This window comes from Ornithodoros turicata, chromosome 1 (assembly GCF_037126465.1).
Source record: "Ornithodoros turicata isolate Travis chromosome 1, ASM3712646v1, whole genome shotgun sequence".
NCBI lineage: Eukaryota > Metazoa > Arthropoda > Arachnida > Ixodida > Argasidae > Ornithodoros > Ornithodoros turicata.
In genome coordinates this window covers 54,699,127-54,722,260 of record NC_088201.1, presented here as the reverse complement: position 1 = coordinate 54,722,260, position 23,134 = coordinate 54,699,127, and the positions used below count along the sequence as shown (strand labels likewise).

At 45.5% G+C, this 23,134-nt stretch overlaps 1 protein-coding gene and 1 long non-coding RNA gene across 2 annotated transcripts in view; both read left to right on the top strand.

The window, feature by feature from the left end:
• Nucleotides 1-23,134, top strand: part of LOC135378260 (hemicentin-2-like) — a 470,289-nt gene that overhangs the window by 59,251 nt on the left and 387,904 nt on the right. The window lies entirely within an intron of this gene.
• Nucleotides 13,913-14,578, top strand: LOC135399004 (uncharacterized). Its single transcript, XR_010424169.1, has 2 exons — nt 13,913-13,951; nt 14,319-14,578. It is a non-coding gene; the product is annotated as an uncharacterized LOC135399004 (long non-coding RNA).

Below are 23,134 nucleotides of genomic sequence, written 5' to 3'. Positions count from 1 at the left end.
TTCAAGCATCCAGGCATTTGTTTGATGCTGCTTGATGCCCCCAACAAGAGTTCCTGAACAATGCTTCTGGCGCCTTCATATAGCCCCAACCGATGGATAGATCTCAAGGAAGCATATGAAATATAGATCCCATCCAAAGTACTATATCAGCAAGAGCAAGTAGCACAAATGACAGCGCAACCGTACAACTGTAGTTTTGGGACTAGGTATATAAGCTGGATATTGTTCTGTCAGCATATGTTTGAGGGCTGTATGGTCCAGGGCATTCGAACCTGATGTGCAATTTGTCATTTGGGACGCTTTTGTATTGTGTGCGTTATAGTTAGCAGGAAAAAAAAAAGTCTGCGCAGGTTATACAATGAAGGAAACTATGGGTATGAACGTTTCTCAACACGTTCACGTTCATGGTCTCTCCTATGCTTGCCCCAGAAGTTTTTGCATGGGAGCGGGGCGAGACTTACCAATTGATAATATGACTGGCGTGGGTGGAAGAGCGACACCCTGGAGTGGTTCTCCTATCTGAAACGCAAAGTGCACTACTATAATGTGCTTCATAATGCAGCAAAGCACACCTGGCTTCAACAACACGATCTCAGCACATACCTTACTAATTTCTAATATGACTGGCGTGGACAGAACAGAGAAATCCTGGATTGGTTGTCCTGCATGAAGAGCAACGTGCACTACTATAATGTGCTCTATAATGCAGCAAGCACATATGGCTTCATTCACGCAATCGCAGCACAAAGCTTACCTACAGGAGAAAATTTGATCTTGTATGCTCTATTATTCTGTCGGTACCTGCAGTTCTTCAAGAAGGAATGATTCAGTCTCCTCCATACTGGAAATCGTGTTAAGATTAAGGTGATTCTGATATTATTGACCTGACCTACTGATCTGACTGATATTAAGATGTTTTCTTTGATGCCTAACGTAACTCGTACGTGAAGTCATCGATGTTGCAGCTTACATTTGCAGCACGAGGTATGTTCGAATAATATCACCTGTATAGGAAGTGGACCAAGGGGTGATGACGACGTTCGGTTGCCAGGCGAGTGTAGCGACATATGGATTCCTGCGTCCTAAGAGCTGAAAAGGCACAGCCCAAGGAACCCATAAGCCCACCTTTATTTTCGTGCAAAGACACCCTGAAGAACTGCTTCTTATGCTCCATTTTATTTATTTTTATTTATTTATTTTCATCAAGGCGAACCAAATGCTTCTGAAGTGCGACAGACGTCATTTAGTCCACCATCTAGCGGACAAGCGAACAATGTAGGCATGAATTGCCCCAGCAAGTACCTTAGCCTGTGTGCCCCCCCCCCCCCCCCCCGGCATCTCTTTATTTGAGAAGGCTCTTATGAACAAATATGTAACTCCTAAAATTGTTTTTGCTTTCTTTTTGGCTTTGTATTTCACGCTTTAGATTACACGCATTTTTATACTCATGTTTCATTGTACTCTGGCATACACATATTTGGGAGACTGACATTACGGCTTCCGGGCACGGACTTAAAAGACATTTCCTTGATACGTTGAAAGGATTTCTTTCATCTGAGTGGACCTTGTCTTGTGAACAAAGAGCTCCATGTCACGTAGTAGTACCCGTGGCAATCCCAGCTTACACCTACTGCTTACGTCATGACCTTCATATGTAATGCATCACTTTGTGACCTCCATTGTGCAAATAATCGCATTTGGCCACTGTGTATTTCCCCTTTCATTACGCTTGTTTCTGAAAGCGACTCCCTGCGAAAACCTCGATACCGGATCGTCACATTATATATTCAGAGCAGATCGCGTGAGGCCTTTCGTCAGTGCCGTTATGTTAACAATTGGCATCCCTAACGAAGTTAGCGGCGTAAGTGGTCACCTCACGCAATACTCCGACTCGGAATGAAGATATTGATCGATAAATGTCTAATCGATATCATCCCGAATTCAGAAAGGGGAAGGTTCGTCACCCAGGTCGTGCATATTGAACTGAAGTTGGTACATATTGTATCGCATTTTGAATTACCTTCTGTCCGCCTACGGTTGTTGCGTTGAGTAATCACTAACGACTACCTCTCAGATTGCTTTTCTTGAAGTAGCAGAATAGCGTAAGCAGGATTAAATTCTTCGAGTGGTATACAATAGAGTGATGTCGATAGAGGGAGCGACGTGCTTGCGGCGGCAAGTTCTTCAACCAGAAAGACTAAAACAGAGCGTGGTCGAGCGGTAAAGTTACAAAGCCCCACGTTTTATGTGTGCTGATTAGGTTGCACAATTTTCGAAAAACAAAAAATAAAATACTCAAATATATATGGGATTCGCCTAGGCGCACGGATATCAAATGTGCGTAAGCACCGGATGCTGAAGCCAAATATTCATTCATGAGTTTGGAGCACTTAGCGCTGAGCTAGGTAAGGAAACGCTATTTGGAAGCTTCGAATGCCTAGAAGCGCAGGAATTCCAAAAGCACCCAAGGCCGGCCAATTTCGAAGTGATGGCTATCCCGAGTTATGAGATACCTTAGACGTTACATTCTACACCGTGTACCAAACCGTTCTTCTCCCTTCCTTGCTTTTACATCAAGGACCCTAGTGAAGGACATTACATGAGAGGGGAGCATAATACACAGGGTGTTAATTTTTATCCGTTACAGATTTTTATTTAAAAAATATAAAGAACGCTACGAAAGCTACACAGATGCCGTTTTTGCAGTTGGGTTATACGGCCGGTTGAACATCCTGTCGGAAAGGTATGTAACTACCGGACGTCTAATTAACTAAAATTCACGAAGTTTTTAATGAGATGTTTTCGGGGAAACGCGAGATAGCAGAATTGTAGCCACACATTATTTCAATCGACCCTCGATTTGAAATATTCAGGAGCACATACCTTGAGATATAAATCGTTAAATTTTACCAAACGGATGAGGGGAAACCGAGACCAAACGCTCTTCTCACGAGCCACGGAGAGCCACGTGTTTTGTAAGGACGGAGCTGATTGGAATAGGTGCTGATCTGATGGCCAGGTAAGCTGAAGTTCCTGTCGTTCCTGTGCTCGGGAAGTGCGTAGTTCTGGCTTCGGCTCATTTGCATATCAAAATTTGGCCATTTATATCTGAAAGAACGTGCTCGTTTCAGGTTTTTTAAAAAACGAGGGTGGATTCACATAATGATTGCCTTCATTCAAATAATGCCTATACAAATAATGTTGTCCCCCATAGTCTCGAAAACATCTATTTGAAAAGTTAAGTAATGAATTTTAGGCAATGAGCCGTCCAGTAGTTACAGAGGGTAGATTGAAGTACTGATTGACTTCATTCAAATAATGTTGTCTCGCATATTCCCTAAAACTTATAATTTAAAAGTTAATTAATGATTTTTAGGTAACGAGTCGTCCAGTAGTTACACGCGTTTTCGTACAGGGCCCTCCAGGCCGCATGCCCCATCTCCGAGAACACTACAACTAATGTAGCTTTCGTAGCGCTTTGATATAAAATCTGGAAGGGATAAAAATGAGGACGATGTACATAAAGAATATACAAGTAATGACTACAAACATGATGACATGAAACTAATATTGCATCACTATGGATGATAAACAAAGTTAGTCTTAATTTTGTAGCCCCACAAGAGTAGGGAGACTCACCTTATGTGTAAATCTACTTCCAATTATTTGTTAGTCTTAATAAATACAAGAACAAAGATAATACAGTGCGTAGATAACACTTGTACAACACAATAAGTAATACTAATGAGCGTCTGACCTCACGCGCAATAAACATAGAAATGTAATGGCGCAATAACTTAGACACCGGTAGACAGACGCCTGGATCGATTAGGTAGTTTGCCTGGGTCTCTCGCATCTCTCACCAGCACCTCATTTTTCAGAAGCTCACTGTTGGATCATTTTAATGTCATGGAATAGGTCTATTGAATATGCAGACAATGCTCCATCGGCTACGCACGGGATCTGCGTTCACGAATTCGCAGCTGCTCAAGATCGGCTCCAAGGAGGATTCCAGTTGCGGTCACTGTCATCATCCGGAAACTATCGAACGTATCCTGACAGAATGCCGCGCATACCATACTATGCGGGAAACCCACCTCCCACACTCCATGCCTGGCATAGTGACGGACGTCCTCTTCCCCGAAGATTCTTATGCAGAACGAATTACAAAAGCTCGCAACCTCGTGCATTTTCTTCAAGAAGCGGGCCTCGCGGAGAGACCACTCTAGTGCACCTCTCATCTACAGTGCACCTCCATCCCATCAGTATCGTTCATCCTGCCTATGCTTAAACTTTGAACTCGCCAACCCTCTTCCCACCCTTTTTCTCTCTCTCTCTCTCTTTTTTGGCTATAGTCGTGACGATGCCCACTTGTTTGCGGCCAACAAGGGCAAGCTACTTCGACCCCCTCCCCCTTATTGAATATGCGTTTTTCTATTACACCATTGTTCAGTTGTATTGCGTATGTTGTTTTATATTATTCTTATGTATTGTAACCTTTTTTTGTAAAGATTCCTTAACACTTTTTTTGTGTAAATTAACTCGCTTCCCTCTACAATGCTCTCGCCCTCAGAGTAATTAAATATATAAATAAATAAATACCAATGGGAAGTGTGAGTTCATGTTTCAAAGTAATACGATCAGAGATGGCAATAGATCAATCATTTCTATTAGGATACGTGCCAACCCCCCCTTTTTTTTTCTCACCGTTAAACATATCCCCTCAGGGCACGTGACAAAAAACGAGATCCACGAAACTGATGTTTAATAAATAAAAGGGAGAGATTGAATTCGTCACAGGACGAATTCGGCTGTTCGGCTAATTAACTGCGTTAAATGACAATTCATAGGTTGTAGTTTTAAGGGCAGATCTAATCTGAGAAAATACACGTGCAGCAGGTGTAAGAAGATGGGGTCGCATATGAGGGCTATGTATAAATTTGTAAAAACAATCACAAACGACTATGTTTCCTGCGCAAGTAAATGCCCGGAAACTCAATTGGGCTTTTATGCCGGAGATGCCGAAGAGTAACCACAGTTATTAGTAATGAAGCCTCATTTTGTCCATGGCTTTCTAGAGATGATTTATGCTCATGCGAACTTGAATTGGGCACTTCATTTTGCCCGTAATTACTCGTCCAAAAGAAGACGCACAGGTCTGTTTTCTCTTCGTTGAGTGCACAGGATAAGAAACCTCCTCCGAGACGACGCTGTTCTTTTGCAATGCTAGAAAGGAAGGTTGATAACAAATGTTCGAGAAGTCGAACTTCGGTCCCTTAAATGTCGTCGTTCTTCATTTTTACTCTTCACACACATTTACACAACAATGCGAAGGCGTTCTATCCAGCAACGCGATGCCAATCTTGCAGATGCCAAATACTGGAAGGACATCGCAAATTGAATGATAGGCGGGGCTCTCACAGTGCATATATAACACCTCGCAGCAGCATTAAAGGAGCTTATTCCAATGCATACAGTGATTGACGTGCTTCCGTGCTCTTATTCCTATTCCATTAGGCAACTTCCATTAGGCAGTGGCTGACGTGTGAAAATTACTGCGGATTACCGAGGTGTTGAAAAGTCGTCGGGAACTGTATTTATTTGCACGGCTGTGCACAAAACACGTTCGGGACTCTACAGGGCGTTTTTCTTATCCTTTACAGAATTTTTAAAATAAAACTATGAGAGCGGCCTACATGTGGTTTGCGCTATGTAACTACTGGACAGCTAATTACTTAAAGTTCATTAATTTATTATTTAGATGTTTGCGGAGAAATGCGAGAATTGGAGCCAGTCCTTATTTAAATATTTGTCTGAATATCCTGAAACTATAACATGTACTCTGAGATATAAATAGCTAAATTTTGCTACGCAAATGAGCCGAATTCGAAGCCACGCACTTTTTGAGCGTAAAAGAGGCGACGAGGGTTGGCGGCGGTGGGCCACGTGTTCTGCATCGATGGAGTTGTTTGGAGTGTAGGCGGTGATCTGATGGGCAGATGCACTGTCATCCGGCCCAGATAAGCTGAAGGTCGTGTCGTTTCTGCGCTCGAGTCGTGCGTGGTTCTCGTTTCGGCTCATTTGCATATCCAAATTTGGCGATTTATATCTCAAGGTACGTGGTCGTTTCAAGATTTTTTAAACAGTGGGTGGATTCAAATAATGACCGCCTTCAAATCTGCTGTCTCGCATTTTCCCCAAAAACATCTCATTAAAAAGGTAATAAGTTTAGGTAATTAGTCGTCCGGCGGTTACTTACGCGTTCCCGCACAATGTCCGCCTGGCCGCATAACCCGCCTGCAAAAATGGCGTCAGTGCTGCTGTGACAGCGTTTTTAAAAAATCTGCGTTCATGGCCGTAGTTGTCACGCGACGGAAACCAAGAATTCTGAAGAAAAAAAAAGAAAGAAAACAAGAAAAAATCTGCAAAGAATGAAAGAAACACCCTGCATCGTTCCGCATCAGTTCCACAACTGTTCCGCGATGAGGAAGAGCGCGGTACAAAACACAGGATCATGAAGAAACGACAAATACAAGTGGCTCATGAGCGCCTCTGTTCGAGTTTGAGCTCTTGTGTTTGTCGTTTCTTCGTTGTTACCCCATCCACCCCCCACCCCCCCACCCCCATCACCACCACCACCACCACCACTACCACCTGTCTGATGTTTTCTCTGGGTTTTCCGAAGACTTTCCAGACGAATGTCGGCACAGTTCCCCCTAAAGTCGGCCCAGGACGCATACTAACCCCACCGTCCCCCACTCCTTCCTCCTTTCCTCTCTCCATCTGTCCACGTCTGTACTCCGCTCATAGCCATAGTTGCTTCGCGGCGCTAACATAGAACAAAAAAAAACACTTCGTGGTCCTGCGTTTTGTACCGCGCTCTTCGTTCTTATGATGTCTCACCAACTTGACCAACTCCATGCTTTGGCACATTTCCTGAGATGTAGTTATGCGCTATTACAATGCCAAGAACAATTATTACGTACTATTGATTGATTACGTATATAAATGGCAGCGGAGAAAAATGATTGAAACCGGCCCATAACATGTGGCATATACGCTATAGTACAACGTAGCGTTCTCGGGAATGCAGTTGTGCGTGACTGCCGGCGTCATCTCAGAGATCGGTTCTATTGAACGGCTTGTAGTTGTTGAAAATCAATTGTTAAAAAGCGTTTTTCATGCAAGCGCAAATCTTTAGGAAATTTGTGTATAGTGTAGGCTGTAATTCCGGTTTTACGATTCCAAAGACCGTTCCATGCTTTTGGGCTGTCGACAGTCATGTTCGTTGAATGCTTGTGGGTAAGCTTTTAGCACCTGTCAACCAGCTCCGCTGGCGCAGCGGTAACGCGTGCTCTTGGAGACTGGGAGGTCCGCGGTTCGAATCCGCGGGCCGGCTGTGCCGTCTGGGGTTTTTCCTGGGTTTCCCTCAGATGTGTAATAGGCGTATGCCGGCACAGTTCCCCTGAAGTCGGCCCATGGACGCAGCTATCCTCCCCCCGAGCGGATTCCGCTCGGTCTTCCACTTCACCCTTTCCTCTCCTCCTCTCCACCACCTTTCCCTTCCCGAGAAACATGCCGCCTAATCGGGCAGGCAGACCTCTCGGGTTCCTCCCAACGACACTCCTCCTCCTCCTCCTCCAGCACCTGTCACCAACCCTCCAAGAAGCGCAAGTATTCCACGTCCTATATAGAGCCACCGGCCATTTCTCCGTTTTTATATCTGTTCAGTGACTACGCGCTGTTAGGCGATAGAAAGTTCGACTGTTTGTGAGTGACATACTACTCCAAATTCGATATCATCCTCAATATTCGTTATCATCACCAGTGAACCCAGGCAGCACAATGTACTGAAAGTCGAGTGCAATGGGGTTGGACGGTATGTGTCTTATCGATGTTCCTTAGTTTCACGAGTCTGTTCAAGGCCTTCCACCTACCCGTCCACCCCTATTGCACCCGACTTTCAGTACATTTTGCTGCTTGGGAAGAAATCACGTTGAGAAAGCTTTTCTCATTCGAGTTTGTTGGCTGGCACAGATAATTCTTTACGCTTAAATACTTCCACTCCACATCCGCCACACGGCATCTCTCTCAATATTTCCCTTACAAGTTATGCTCTTGAAGCTACCGCTTTCGTCCGCAAACAGTCTTGCGTTCTGCTTTGGAGGGTTATGTGCTTTTATTCTGAGCGTATCAAAACACAGAAAAATGCTCCTGTGCACACAGCCTTATGAACCCCTTTATGAGCCCTTTATTATTGTTGTTGTTGTTATGAACCCGAACTCACGAACTCACAGTATAGCAGTTACATAAACGACGATGATCCTAGAGATCAACAAGCCGCGAAGTAGCATACTGTGCGCAACAAGAGGTGCACAAATTTCCGGGCTGTACTCACCCGATATACCGTTACGCCAGTGCAGAGGCCATCTTACCCACTATTATATCTGTACAGTATCTGTCTAAGGCTGCAGTTTCAGATATATAAACAATCAACATAAACGGTCCCGTTTCGATACATTTCTGAAAAGTCCGCGAGCGTATAGAAGTAGTCGACAGGGGAGTACTTACGTCGCAGAACGAAGCTGTGCCCCGAGCAAAATGACGGGAGCTTTCATAAATTAAAGCGGCGCATGAAAATTCTCTCGACCATATTTCACGCTCCGATAGAAAACTCCCTAGGAAGAAGCCGGGAGGATTAATTCTCCTATCGGCATAATAAGATTTCCAGCAGGCCCCCTTTCCGCTTGCCCTCTAGCGTCATATACCTGCCGCAATTTAGGCTTGAGCTCCTTTCTCCTACGCCCTTGATGCTTCGTCGATGCGGTTTACCACCATCGTGTTAAATAATGGCTCGGAAGTTTTTGTGTGAGCTGACTCAGATTGGGAGTGTTTACCAGCCAGCGTTTTATTTCTCTAGGTCTTCTCCTCGACCCCTTTTTTTCGTTATTTTGAAATAGTACAATTCACAGCCCAGCCACGCACAATTACGGACTATTTGTATCGGTATTTTTTGGAAGGCAATGATGCACTTGCGCAACGGCTATTCGGAGCGAACAAGGCTGCACGCCATTGCATCGCCGTGGTATTGCAATAATCCTGCACCTTGGGCTCACTATTGTACACCTGTGAGCCGACGGCATTAAGCAGCTTCAGCGTTTTCTCGTAATGCCTGCAGTGTTTACCGACGCACTCGGAGTCTCAACACTGAGCGACCGACCCTCATTAGACGAGCGCTCCGATCTGGCTGGATTATGGCTTTAGTCCTCTGGGCCCTCACGCTGCTCCCGGTGCCGGGCATATAGTGACAGTTCAGGCAAATATGCGCTACTCTGTTGCTGCGTGGCTAAAAAACGCCGTCGTTAGGGTAACAGCTAACGTAGCGGCTGTTCAAAGAGAGGAATGGTGTGACTGATTGTGTGACTGCCTGCTTGCGGCGTGGCTCTTTCCTGCATAGCTCGGGAATGAAAAGCTGATGTTGAAAGCCAGTGGTATACGGTTTCGTGCGTTCGGATTACGTGCACCATAGTCACTTTTATTAGCGACCACAAAAATGAGCGCGAACTGAGAGAGTTCGGGCTCCCTGGAAATCCGCCGGAGGCCTGCATTCTTAGAAAAAAGGGTGGAGCAGTTACACCTTTTAGGAGGTAATAGTTGTCGCGTATGTTGTGCCTAGAAGGTTGCAAAGTTCTACCTGCTACCTCACTCTCAGTACGGGACTTCACCGCGTAGCACGTTGTCCGCCAACCATTGCCACGAATGATAGGGTTATCTCTTCTGATTCGGTGAGCGAGGGTGGCGTACGCCTTTTTGTAGCAATTTGGATATATGATAATTTCTTTTGCCACCCCTTTTACACCCTTTATCAGACGCTATGTTGACGTAGGTGGTAACTATAGGACTTGCCACCTTTTCACACCCTTTTTCTTAGAGATGTGTTCACACCCCTGAACGCAATTACCGAGCACCGGAAAGGAACACTCCATGCCATGCCATCATTGATGAGCATAATATTGATAAAACTGTATATATTTAAAGGGACTGAAAAGTGAAAAATAACCCCCATATTTTTGCCCACTATCGTGCGCAACATCATTGTTTGATAACACACAGAAAGCATTACTTCTCAATTCGGCGTATTTTTTAGGTATAAATATTTTGAAGATTGCCGGAACATGGACGGTGCTGCTAACGAACGGCGAAAAAGAGCAACTTGGGTTTCGGGTCCAGGGGTCCCAGAGATTGGTCAACCCTTACCACGTGAGAGTTAATTTTGTAGAGAACAAAGTTGACGCACACTAGCTTACAGCTAAACGCCATTTTAAAAATGACGCCCACTTCCATAGTTTCTACATTAATAAAGCGTTAATGAAGCATTCAGCTACTCCGCCGCTCCCGCCGCTACGAGCTACGATCGGCAACGCCATCTGCTAGGCGTTTATTGGGGTTTATTGTCTACGTCGTGGGTGGTCATGCTGATCGCGCGAAGCAGAAAATGGACGTGAATGATATGTCTGTGGCTGCTGTGTCATGTATTCGAGAGACCGCGTGGCGTAGTTTTGGTGTTCGGGGATGCAAAAATCATCTTCGTTCATCTCCGACGACGGGCGTTTCCTACCACAAGATTCCACAGGAGAGTTCGCGAAAACGAATGTGGTTCCAAGCACTCTGCTATTAGATACAGCAGTCGTGTCGTGTGTGCTGAGCTCATTTTGCTGCCGATGACTACGAAGATGACGTAGAAAGCGAATTGCGAAGACGTCCGAAGCAAGCTGCCATTCAGTAACCATTGATTTTGCTTCATCGAGGTGACGAGTTCAACACAACCTCTTAGGTATGTGCAGATGTCACGCATGTATAAATTATAATATAGCAATTCCATTTAACTTATGTTATCCTACTTGTCCCGTACTGAGCATTGTCAACATCAACGAATTTGATTTTAGGGGCCTTTCAGTGTTGAAGTGTCGCCAGACTGCTTCGTGTGTGTGTGATCCAGGCACTCAAGTTTACCTGACAGAAATTGCTGAAAGCAGGTATGCAAAGTCCACAGATAGAATCACTAGATGTGTTACGCGTTGCAGACTTCGTGACATTTTTGGCGTCTTTTGGGCAGGTGCAGAACATTAGTATGACACAAACAGCAGGAGAATAAACCGATGAGAACTACTGGCTTCTTTGAAGGGTAGAGGACTACTTCCTGTTGAGGTACAGTTATGACTAGGGAACGTTAATTAATTTTCTAGAGATGCATCCTCTACACTTGAATGCCCACTGAAACAGCGAAAGTTCATTGTATTCGAAGCCCCCGTACTGGAATTGTTCAAAGCGTGTCACAGCTGCAGTGAGCCACACAAGGTTACATCATATTGGTCCTAAATTTGCAGAGTTCCCCAATCTCGGACACAACGGTCATTTCTCTTCATTGCTCTCTCAATCCTACCTTCTCCTAGATTAAGGTGGTCCTGCGTTGCATGGGCGCTGCTTATGTTTTTTCTACTTATGCTTTCAGTTTCTTGTTCTTTTGAATAAATCTTCAATTGAGAGTTTGCAGCCATCACGCTGTCTACTGTGTTTGCCCCTCATCTATATTGATGTGCTATAACGGTATAGCACATCAACATGCCGACAACTTACCAACAACAACCAAACAATCTTGACTTATCCTACTTTTGGACGGAAACTACACGATGTGGTAGCATCCACATATATAAAATTTTAGTCGACGGAGATTTTCTGTTTTTGTACAGACTTCATTGTACATTTCTTTTGTCTTGCTTAGCACGCGTGAAGAAAAGTTCTCATCTTCATGAAGATGACAGGTCATTGTTGGATCTATCTGCAGCATTATTGTTCCTGTAATTTTCTCATCAACAAGAGAATACAAAAGTGCACACATGGTGAAACATAACTTGCTTGTTAAATTCAAAAGGGAAAGACAAAACTCTTTATACTTCTCTTGTTTATTTTGTTGCAGGTTTTACAACTCTATCAAGTACGTCAAAACATCAGAGGGCAAGAAGTCCTACTCAGTTTCCTAAATTTCTGGACAATAAAAAAGAAATATATAGTTTGAGGTGTGACAAAATGTTGCTTCTGCTCTTTTATTATATTTCAATTAAATGTTACGATGCACTTGTCGTGTACACTGAAGCCAGTTGCAGTTTACGGGGCTGTCAAAAGTACTTTACAAAAGTACATCTGAATTACATTAACAGAGAACTTATGCACTAAATTATTTCACCATTTTTGACTATTATGCACACCAATGCTGCATGGTTGACTTTGTACCCAGATCCGAAGGGTTGATAATACTTGAAGTCAGCCCTCAAGTCCTCCTTTACAAATATTAGTTGGTGACATGATAATGAATCAGTTACAAGTACTCCTTTTAGTAAAACAGAGTAAATCAAGTGTTAAATCCCAATATTGGTTCAAATATTAATTGGCATTTAGAAACGTGGTCAATAAGAAGTATATTAAAAGGCTATGAACACAGTTCAGCTGAATGACACTGATGAAAATTATCCTATTTACTGCTCATATATACAAGACATTAGATAACCTAAAAATACAGATTACTTAACCCTCAGGATCACTTAGCCCCCAGGTTACTTAATCCTCCAGGAACAAACTAATAACTATGCTGTGACAGCAAAGAAAAAGACGCGAGAAAAACTTGTAGCAAGCAAGAAATGAAAATTTGCTGACATCAACATTTCTACAAGTCTGCGCACTGATGGGAAAGCATCCCAAATAGCATGCGACGCAGATCGAGATCCAGTGGAGTACTTTCTATTGTATTTTCTCGGAGCACCCTATATCTTTCTTGTGAATGGCCGACAGGTGATATAACGGAATTTGCTGCAGAAATAAGGGTTTTTCGTCCAGTTTGCCGTTCAAGTAGCACGTAAAGACCACACGGCGCTGCCGGGTATGTAGCAATGCTCTTCAGTTCCTCGGATGTATGTAAAAGACACTTGCAGTACTTCAGTGCCCAGGCACAGTATTTCGAAATATTTGTTAGTTGTGATGCAATTGTCTGTCAGCTTTCCATACGCATTCTCTACCTCTTGGCAGCAAAAACCGTAGTATCCGTCGGTTTGCATTTCACACATGAACACCTGTACGACGAAAAAAACAGCGCTTGTTTCGGCTTACACAAGTGCTTCTCCCTGATACATGAAAATTTCGCAAAGCATTCTATGTTCACGGCACGACGAGCTACTGATGAAGACGAATGTGACTCCGGTTAATCTCTAGACGAGGAATCTTCTACTGCGAAGCACACACCAGTGGCACACACTTTCCAGCACGCTAACGCACGAACAGCAGTTCTGTGAGCGACAGTTCTCGAATGCGGAATTCCAGCGCTCTCATGTTCAAGAGGCTCGACATTCTTGGCGTAAAAAGTGGTCACAAATGCCCCCTGCCATTTTTGTTTTCGCCGGATTAGCGACTGGAAGCGCGCGTATTACATGCGTCCTCGACAGATGGCGCGGGGTCATGCAATTGTTGACAGACTGCTCGGTTTCCTACTAGGTCCCTGAACATGCAATTATGGGAAATTCGATTACAGAAAAACTACAGCGATTTCAACGGAGTTCTTTGATATTTGAACTTTTGAAGGTTCAAGCTTTTCGCTGAACATAAAGTTTCGATAGGTTTATATTCACTTTTCGGTCCCTTTAACGGTGTGTTATAGCAGAGTATTTCGTAAGTGCCGTGCGAACTACTCTGACATAACCAGGTAGGGCCCACACTCTCAATTACAGTTTTTCGACGTACACGAGAACTCTTGGGACGTTATCGCTTCAGGCATAAAGTGATGCACGTTGAGTATGTCAACTCTGCCGGAACCCAGCCGAGTGGAAGTGAAGCAGAGCTGGATAATGGGGCACACAATGGAACACTATTGGAAAAAGTGCGTACAGGATGAAACCCCTGTGAGGTGTGTAATGTTATGTAAAATATTTGATCTGCTTTTAGGTGATAAATCGGAGACACGTTAAACTATCTGGGTGTAAGCCGCATAATGGATGAGCTTCGCGATATATTGTATTATCAAAGACGTCCTTGCGTAACGTTTTGCGTGCAATATATATAAAAAAAAGTTACGCAAAGGCACCTGTACATCAGTTTACCAAGCTTGTGAAGATAAACCACAAGAGCTATAATGACAATGGAGAAGAATGATCTGTGTGGGCGGAAGTTTCATGAATCGGCCAATTCTGTCGATTTGAAAAGGTTATAGGGGAAGCGAACTAAAGTGACCTTTAGTAAATAGCACGACTCGTTCCTTTCCAAATCTATTCCAGATGGATTTGCGCGGCAACTACTGGATCGTGGTGGATCATTCAGACATGTTTTTCTCCGTGGCATATCGATTACCGCAACGCACGTTACGACTTTATCTTTGCGGAAGACTCGAGCTGGGACGAACCTGAGGACGTCGGTCATGGTGTCGTCAACGTACTGTCGGGCAGATGTTTGCAGATGGATGACCCGATCTCACGTTAATGCATCAGGAACATGTAAAAAGGCAATTTCGCTTTGAAAAAGATTACATCACCCGTGAGCGAGAATTCCTGCATAGTTAGACTAAGAGGACCAAATAGAAAAGCTCTAAGGCTCATTCACACATGCGTTTCAAAAAAAGCGGCGCTGTCTCAGCGTTCGTGACGCGGACAAGAGGAGCCTGTCACACATAGTGGAGCCGCCAGCCTGAAAACGCGTTTGATTGTAGTTGCTACGTGAAGATTGTACCGATACTTGTTGCGCTCTTCGCCCAAATTTATATTGTGAAGTATTTCTGCCTGCACCTTATGTGGCGAATTTCCCCATTCATTACCATTAATTTATCTGTTGTTGTTGTTGTTACATCATGAATCGTCGGAACGACAGACGTTACAAAATATGATATAATACAGATGCAGGGAAGGAACGGTAGAACGTGCGAGACACAGGTTTACCTGCCGGCGACCAACACACATGGTCACATTCAAGTCGTATTTATTTTCGTTTATTCTGTGGTTCGCGTAAATTCCCAGCTCGTTGACAGCTTAGACAACAATCAGCTTTTGGGGACAATTTGGTCGCACAAAACACACAAAAAGGACAAAAGATCACCACGCGTTGTTACTGTTGTATTGGGAGGCAATTGCGCCAGTCCGCGGGCGCTCCAATAGGCTGGCTGGAAAGCGTCTGCGGATCCGCGCTTGAGAGCTGTTGCACGGAGCGGTTCTCGAAAAGCGGCCGGAAACGCTTCGCATCTCCGCTGACGCGGTGCCGCCCCAAGAAGCGCATGTGGGAATACACAGTAAATGACTCTAATGCGCCTTGTATACCGAAGAAGGGTGAATGTTCGAGCCTGTTGGTACATAGTATTGGTACATAGACACACGGACGCTGGTGCCAGCGTGCGTGTGTCTTCTTCTGCTTATTTTGTCCTGTTTTTTACCGCTGGTTACCTTCCTCCAATTGTATACCGAACAGATCTTTCCACCTGGAGCATACGTTCTTGTTCAATCATATGTATCAATAATATCACACGAGTATCAATAGTATCAACACACGTTCAATCGTGTGAAATACTCTATTGAACACATTGTCGTATCCAGCAACTTCCCGCGGGAGATTTACATTTTCTACAACCGTTCCACGGACATTACCATGGGGGAAGGAAAAAATTGCAGCACATTAATGTAATTAATGCGGCGGAAATGCGTCAGCATTCAGCCGACCCGCAGCCCATTCAGCCCACCCACTGCCACTATCCACGCCTAACTATCGCTAACTGTTACTAACTACGCAGCCACAACAGCGGCGCAAGCCTTCTTCCACCCCGACGGTATATTTTGAAACGCTCCTTTCGCTCTTCCTCCGTCTCGTTCGAGCGCCGAGCAGCGGCATCCGCTGCCTGACATTGCTTGCGTTGTCCCGTGGTTTCCACTCGTCACCTTCGCTCAGAATCCGGTTTCTTTTTGCGTCTACTTGGCCCGGCACTCGTACTCGGTTCACACTCCATTGTATAGTTGAATTAAGCCCACACGCGCCTTGCACACCCGAAAGTTCAGACTCGCCCGTGTATCTTGCGCGCCGCCAAGACTGCTGCCGCTCCGTGACCTACTCCCTTACTCTCAACTCTCCACTGCCCTCCTCCTCTCGCACGCAGGGTACTTCCCTCCCCACGTTTTGACCACGGTTCGACACCGACACTTTTGCTCGAAACGCCGCTTCTAATGCTAACGCATTAAAAGAGAAGGCGCCCAAGGGGTATTCTAGGGAAGAGACAACAATAGGGCAAGTGTTCTTTGAACAGGAGGTTCCTTAAAAGGCCCTGGAAGGGTCACGTTTGTTGAGAAAGCCAACGAGCTGGCTTTGCACATGGTACTCTAGGGGTTATTGAAACACGTTAGAATCAGTCATCCAGGAATTCCGAAACTATGCTCAGGCCGAACCACTCGCAACTGTAAAAGCGAAACCGGAAAAGTAGCGGTGACGTCAGATGGCTTGCCCCCAACAGGGTGTATAGACAACCTGAGCCCCTACGTCATCGATTATGTATCGCCGCCGCGCAAAGCATGTTGGTGGATACCTATCAGCGTTATCTGCCTTCACAGCCTATCAGCCGACGCGTTCTTCCCGCTTCTTGCCCACCACAGCAAAATATAAGTTCGAACCAGTCTTCTTGTGACGTCACATGTTTGTAAACAGAGGGTCATCTATTCACATGGCGTCAGACGAGCGCGTTTGGCCGACATGGCGGTGGTCAGTTTTTCAGCTCACCTAAAGTTTCAGTCAGTTTTTCAGCTCAGCTGAAATTATCTAGCGTTTGCTCGAAAACGAAGCCTAGAATGGTGTTTTGAAATCCAGTCCCGTCCACCCCCTGCTATAATCCCGAAGACACTTCGTCATTGTCGTTCTCCCGTTTTCTTTTACGAAAACTATTGTGGCCGCGTTGAAAAATCGCGCAGTTTGTCATCTTTCAATGTTGTTAACACGGAAAGTGACCACCAGTGGGAGGAGCTTGTGCCCAATGCGACTTCACAACGTGACGAAGGTGAATGCACTCTATTCCAGCTTCACTTTTCGGTGGAACAGGGGCCTCCTTTTATTCTTTCTTCCATGGCTAGTAGTGGGTCGTCCAGACGAAACCGCGTTCCCCACGACACCGATTCCTGCGCACCAATTCCACCGCGCACACCGATTCCTAACGCGCATGCGCGACACTTGAACCGGTCGGTTTGTTCGAGGGAAAACAACTCACTAAAACTCTGTTCTCTTTCAAAGAATTTAAAAGAAAATGCAAAACCGCACCACGTCACAAACGTCCTATGTATTCGCTCTGTTGCGAAGTCTGAAATGACGTCACGGCGACATTATGATTAAACGAGCAACATTGCATTATCTACTGGCAGGTGACTAGTTTTTGGCAACTCTACCTGGATCAGCCATACATAGGAACTTCAAGAAATGCTAAGAAATACTGGAAAATCACGATAAGCGCCGAAAGATTGAAATCTCATGTACATGCGCACTTCGTATCCACGTGCTTCAAGTACACTCTTAAAAATGAACTTCACCACATAGCTCGCTCCTAGCCAACCATCATCCCGAATGACAACGTTGTCGCCCTAGATTTGCTGAAAACGGGAGGCGGAGCCTATTTTGTGGCCATTATGCACGGCACAGAATAGGCTCCGCCTCCCGTTTTCAACAAATCAGGGGCGAGAACGTTGTCATGTACTCATCTTAAAATAACGTTATTGTCACGAGTGCTTTGCAGTTGTTCAGCTGTCAGCGTATTTCATTACAGAAATTCGAAGCGCTGTGCACGAAGAGCATGCTCATGCATGACTTATCACATACGCTGTAGGAGCGACTGCACATACGAGGTTAACACAGCAGTTTATTTACTTCCACCGTACCTCACAAAATTAAAAGAACAGTGGAACAAATCGACTGTGAGGGGAACCTGCAAGCACAAGCGCATTGTTTATTGAAAATACATGGTCTTGAGATTTGTAGGAGCAGCCACAAATACTTTCTTAGTACGTAATGGCACCAGCGAAGTAGCAATGCAAACAAGTCTGAGTTCATATGCATGCGATACGAATAAACACATTTTTCCTCAAAATAAAGAGCTTACCTGCGTAAAATTATCCCTCTTTCTCTGTCCGTGTGAAGTGTACTCAAAGCTGCAACAAACTGGCATGACATGCCCTTTAGTTTGAAGTAAACTTTAAAAAATACGGGCAGCCCCGCTTGAACTAAATGCAGATGACAGAATGCGTTGGGCCCACCAAAATGGCGGCCGGTGACCACGCTGTGGAGCACCCTATGCGCGATTCAGCCTATACTATAGAGATCAGTGGTCTGAAATAGTGCAGTCGACCTGTCACCTTGCTTTCTTCTGCGCCAATGAGAGTGCTCCCCTACGTCACGGCGATGTAACAACGGCTCTTCATATGTTCTTTGCGGTCCACACGGATGATATCCAATCTTGCACTCCTCCATAAGTTATACTATTCGCGATTCCAATGAACTACAGGTGGCGCCCCGAACTTGCCAAGATGGCGGACGTGTGGAGGTCTCCCGGGCAAAGCGGCCGTGGGGAATGCGGTGTCGACCGAATTATGTTCATCTGTTTCAGGTTTTAATGCCCACAAATTGACATGTTTCATGAAAACGGAATTAATTTTGTGTGCTGGTCATCTCCTACTGTGCAGCTCAACTCAGAGAAGTAGGCAAAAAGATTCCGTCGTCGGAGTTTGTTTACATACGTCGGGAGGCGAGCGAACAAAGGAGGCATTTTAGAACCTAAGAAGGCAGAGCAGGGATTAGTTGCCAAGAAGAGTGGCATAGCATGTGTTTTGGAATGTGGATTAGTAGTCTGCAAGCAATACCATGTTTGAGTTTCTCCTCCGGTAGTCCCGTATTATTTACATGCGAGTGAGGAAGGGAACAACAGCGCCGTTGGAAATGTAGTGTCTCTAGGAATTAGATACTTTTTGTCGAAACTTTAAGACACAAGTAATCGTAAAGAATTGTAATGCACAAGTTAACGTTCACATGGACCTTTGCAAGAGCTCAAGAGAACACGTCTTTGTTTGGTGTGGTGATGACAAAATGTGCTCATGTGACGTTAGTTCTTACCCTGATGTTTGCAGAACTCTGTGACTGTATGTCAAAGGTAAGCGTGAGCAATACATATTTTGAAAGCCCTTGGCACACAACACACGCGTATATCTGACACCTTGTTTTGAAAAAACATCATACATGTGCAACTATTTAATATACCATATGCTGCGCGGCGAACATCTGAGTGCTGCAAGAGGTGCTCTGGCAAAGTGAAGTATTCGTTTTCTGCACTGCTCTTGGTATTCACATACAAATTGGTGTGATCTTTGCAAGTCATTCATTGATACGTGTGTGGCACCAGACAGAAGCTTTCTCTCTCATAGACCATCTATAGTGGGTGCTTGTCCACGCCGCATTAGTACTGTGGTATTGTTTACTTTACCAGAGGTCTGAAAATCCGTACATGTAAACACGACAAAGAAATGCCGGTTCCTCGTTCTGTATTACAAAGATTAATATTAAGATAAAATCGTGGTGACAGAGTTGACCAGGAAACTCGTGCGATGGGTCGACACATGGGACTTCTGTTCCGTTCTTCTTGATTGGGAAACTATTAAAAGGAAGCGTGGGGCATTTCCAACAGGCTGAGAAGAAATTAGTGGTGCAACATTCCTCTTTTCGATTTCGATACAGTCTTTGTTGCCGGCGTTCTGTCCATAAGCAAGAGAAACATGTACCGCTTCCCTGTCCGGACGCGCTCTCGGACCTCCACTCGCAGCTTTTCGAAATCGCCGCCAGGTGGCCACGGCTTCGCTGGAATCGCGACTCCTACATCCGATCTATTGCCCATGAGCGCAAAGACTTTTTCCAAGACATGACTCGCCCGATCAATTTTTGCCCCTCCCGTACGCACCAACAAATTCCTCTTCTCACCTAATCAGATTATGATAGCCACCTGGAACAGCCTTCCATCGCCTAAGTACGAGACTTGTCTTCTTTTGTAGCACTTTGTTATGAACATTTCTGTGTACTGCTTGCGACACGGTTGTCTGAAATCAGCACCTCGTGGTTTATCCCATCTCAAATCTCGAGGAGTTGCAAGATCACTTATTTCGGCTAAGAAACACGTGCAGCATATGGCTCACCTTTAAATACAATGTTGGAACAATATTTTCGATGGCAATCAATGAAATATGGGCTTCAGAAGTACGGACAGGCGATTTCAGACAACCGTGTCGCGAGCAGTACCTTAAGTACTCATGCCGCGCGCACATGTACTGTAGGTTGGTGGTTGGAAAAATAACAAGGGGAGGTTGAATTCGCGCAAGCGAATTCTGCTACCCCCCCCCCCCCCCCAAAAAAAAAGGAAACAGTACGATCACACCAGAGAAGATGCGAGCGCACCGCAAAAGTTCACCGGGGCGAGCGTCTGGACCGCGACCACGCAGGACCGTGCGCGCCGTTCACATCAAGGATCATAGTAATGTCCACGCACCGTCTAGTATAGGGTCTCTAGTCCAGATTTCACAATGTGTACTGTGTGTGTACTGAATGTGTTGTACTATTTTGTGTGCTATTGTACTATACATTCGAGCCCCTTTATGTAAAGCCCTCTATTTGAGGGCCCTTAAAGTAAATGAATGAATGAATGAATGAATATGACGTCAGAACACGCCAGAAGGAGCTGGGAGAGATCATCGCCGCTGCGCGCAGTCTTGCGTAAACTAATTTTCTCAGGAAATGCGCGCTTCGCAAAAGAAATATTCCGTGTGACAGTTCCTGTGGGTAGTAAGTTCATACAAAATGTTACAAAAAATGTTCTGCAAAAATACGTGTTCGAGGTGCCTTCCATGCTCCTTTAAGTGCCAGCAACAGTTAATAACAACAAACACCTCTGTGTGTATAATAATGCCCTTTCTTCAATCACCACGTCACCTTTATGCACCAACCCGTACGCCCCCGGCCAAGCATTTCTCCCTTCCCTTTGCGCTTACTTTCTTTACGCATGAAAGCAGCGCTATGTTACACCAGCAATTCTTCGACGCGATCCGTCGGGATATCGGGTTTGCTTGCGTAAGTGCGAAAAGCAAGCGAGCAATAGCAAGGCGATATATTCCCCGATTGATCGCTTCTTTGGTATTGCGCGCCATCGTGCCTTATTTATGTGTATGAGGAGCAGTGAAGCGCTACCCTGAGGATGATATGAAAGCTGCTCGGAACCCCCTGGGTGTTCCTTCGCGACAGCTTTCCGGCAAATAGGAGCATCCATATTCCTCTTAGCCGTGCATGAAACGTGTTGCTGTCAGTGATTTCATTGGCGCTCCGGGGATACCTGGCTGCCGCTTCAATAGAGGCGTATGAGTGCCTTGTAGCTCCTCTGGGGGAATTGCTCGTTTCTCAGTGAATAGCACCTATGCGCGCACTTAATGAGGCTGAGTGCGGTGCACTGCGAATAGCTGCACCACTTTGGATTAATGTATAGCTGTGTATTCTCTGACAGGTGTTTTGCTTCCGGGTTACATCGACGCAAGTTGCATGCCCTCGTAAGTTTCGGGGGAAAAGCGTAGATGGCCGAGGACCAGGGGGCGGATCAAGGGGGTAGGGCTCGGATGTGCTTCACTTGAGCTTAGGCAGTGTATGGAGCATGCCGTTCTAGATCGGACATCCTCTCCCTTCCGTGAGAAAAATTCTGGGTCCGCCCCTGCTGAGGACCACGCACGTATTGTAGATATTGTAGATAGAGCTTGGACGACCGTGGATGCACGCAATGGTTTACAAAAACAGTTCCTTCCACACTGTTATTCTGCGCCACACCTAGACAACCTTTACCTACAACTGATGAACTCAAATACAAAATTTCAACAGAGAAGCGTGCCTCCAGACCTATTGAAATGCCCACGGCGACCTGCAAGATTCCCGCTCACAGATCGACGTCCTCCCTGCCTTCCTGGCATTAAGAACAGATGCCCCGTTCAAACACTCTTCCCGCTAAGTAGCTCTCGAGCCCCGGTGAATAGTCTGTTCGTCGAGCTATTTCGAATGGCTTACGACGACTAACGTCCATCAGCCTCAGAGACAAACACGTAGCGTGCATTAATTATTGCGCTGATGGGAGAGGGTCCTTTGTGTGGGAACGGCGGGCCATAGCGTCCAGCTGCCGCCTTTTGTGTCCGCGAGAGGCGCAATACACGCATCGTCCGCCAGGCGTCGCTGCTTGATGCCCCCGAAACAATGGCGTCTCGTGTCTCACGGAAGAGCGGGCCCATTTGTCTCCGAGAACGCTGGCGATGTTCACGCTACGCCTTCTATAACTGGCGTCGTTATCGTTGCTTCCTGCAGCTCGCTCTTGTCACGAAGCTGTCAGTTTTCCTGGCAGGGGACATCGGTTACAGCGCTGCGGTCGTTTTAAGCAGTCTGGGGGTCACTCGTGCTTGGGATGCAAAGCTCTTGGTACTGCCCAAGTGATTAAGCTAATTGTAAGGATGGCGATGCCAATATGACTTGTATTGCTAAATACGTCTTTGTGAACGGGGCAGTGAATCTTCGTCGGTGCTGTCCATGTTGGGGTCATTAGAGTATGACGTTATAGTTCTTAAAGGGCAACTCCGGTTCGACTTCAGCTTGTAGAAGTGGAAGGGCTGAATATAATACAAGAAAAACCATTTTTCGAGGTTCAGCGTCAGACACACCAGAAAAGAAAGAATCAGAAAACCTCGATGTTTGTTAACTGCTGAGCAGAAGAATGGAGGCATCCAAGATAACGTCAGAATTGTCAGATTAGGGAGTTTTAATGCATCGTATATCGCCTTTGCATACGGAAGGGATAGCGTGGTTGTTCTGCGCAATGCGCGAAGCTCTCTTTATGGTTTGCGCGTGCGCAGAGCCACCAACGCTGCCCCTTACGTACGCAAAACCGAGGCCGTACGATGCACTAAAACTCACTATTATCTCAAACGGGACAGTTTGAATCCACGTGATTTGTATGAGTGAATTTTGAATGTGAGATGTTCGTCGCTGATGACGACTCCGTTCCGTCAGTGTAGTGCTCGTC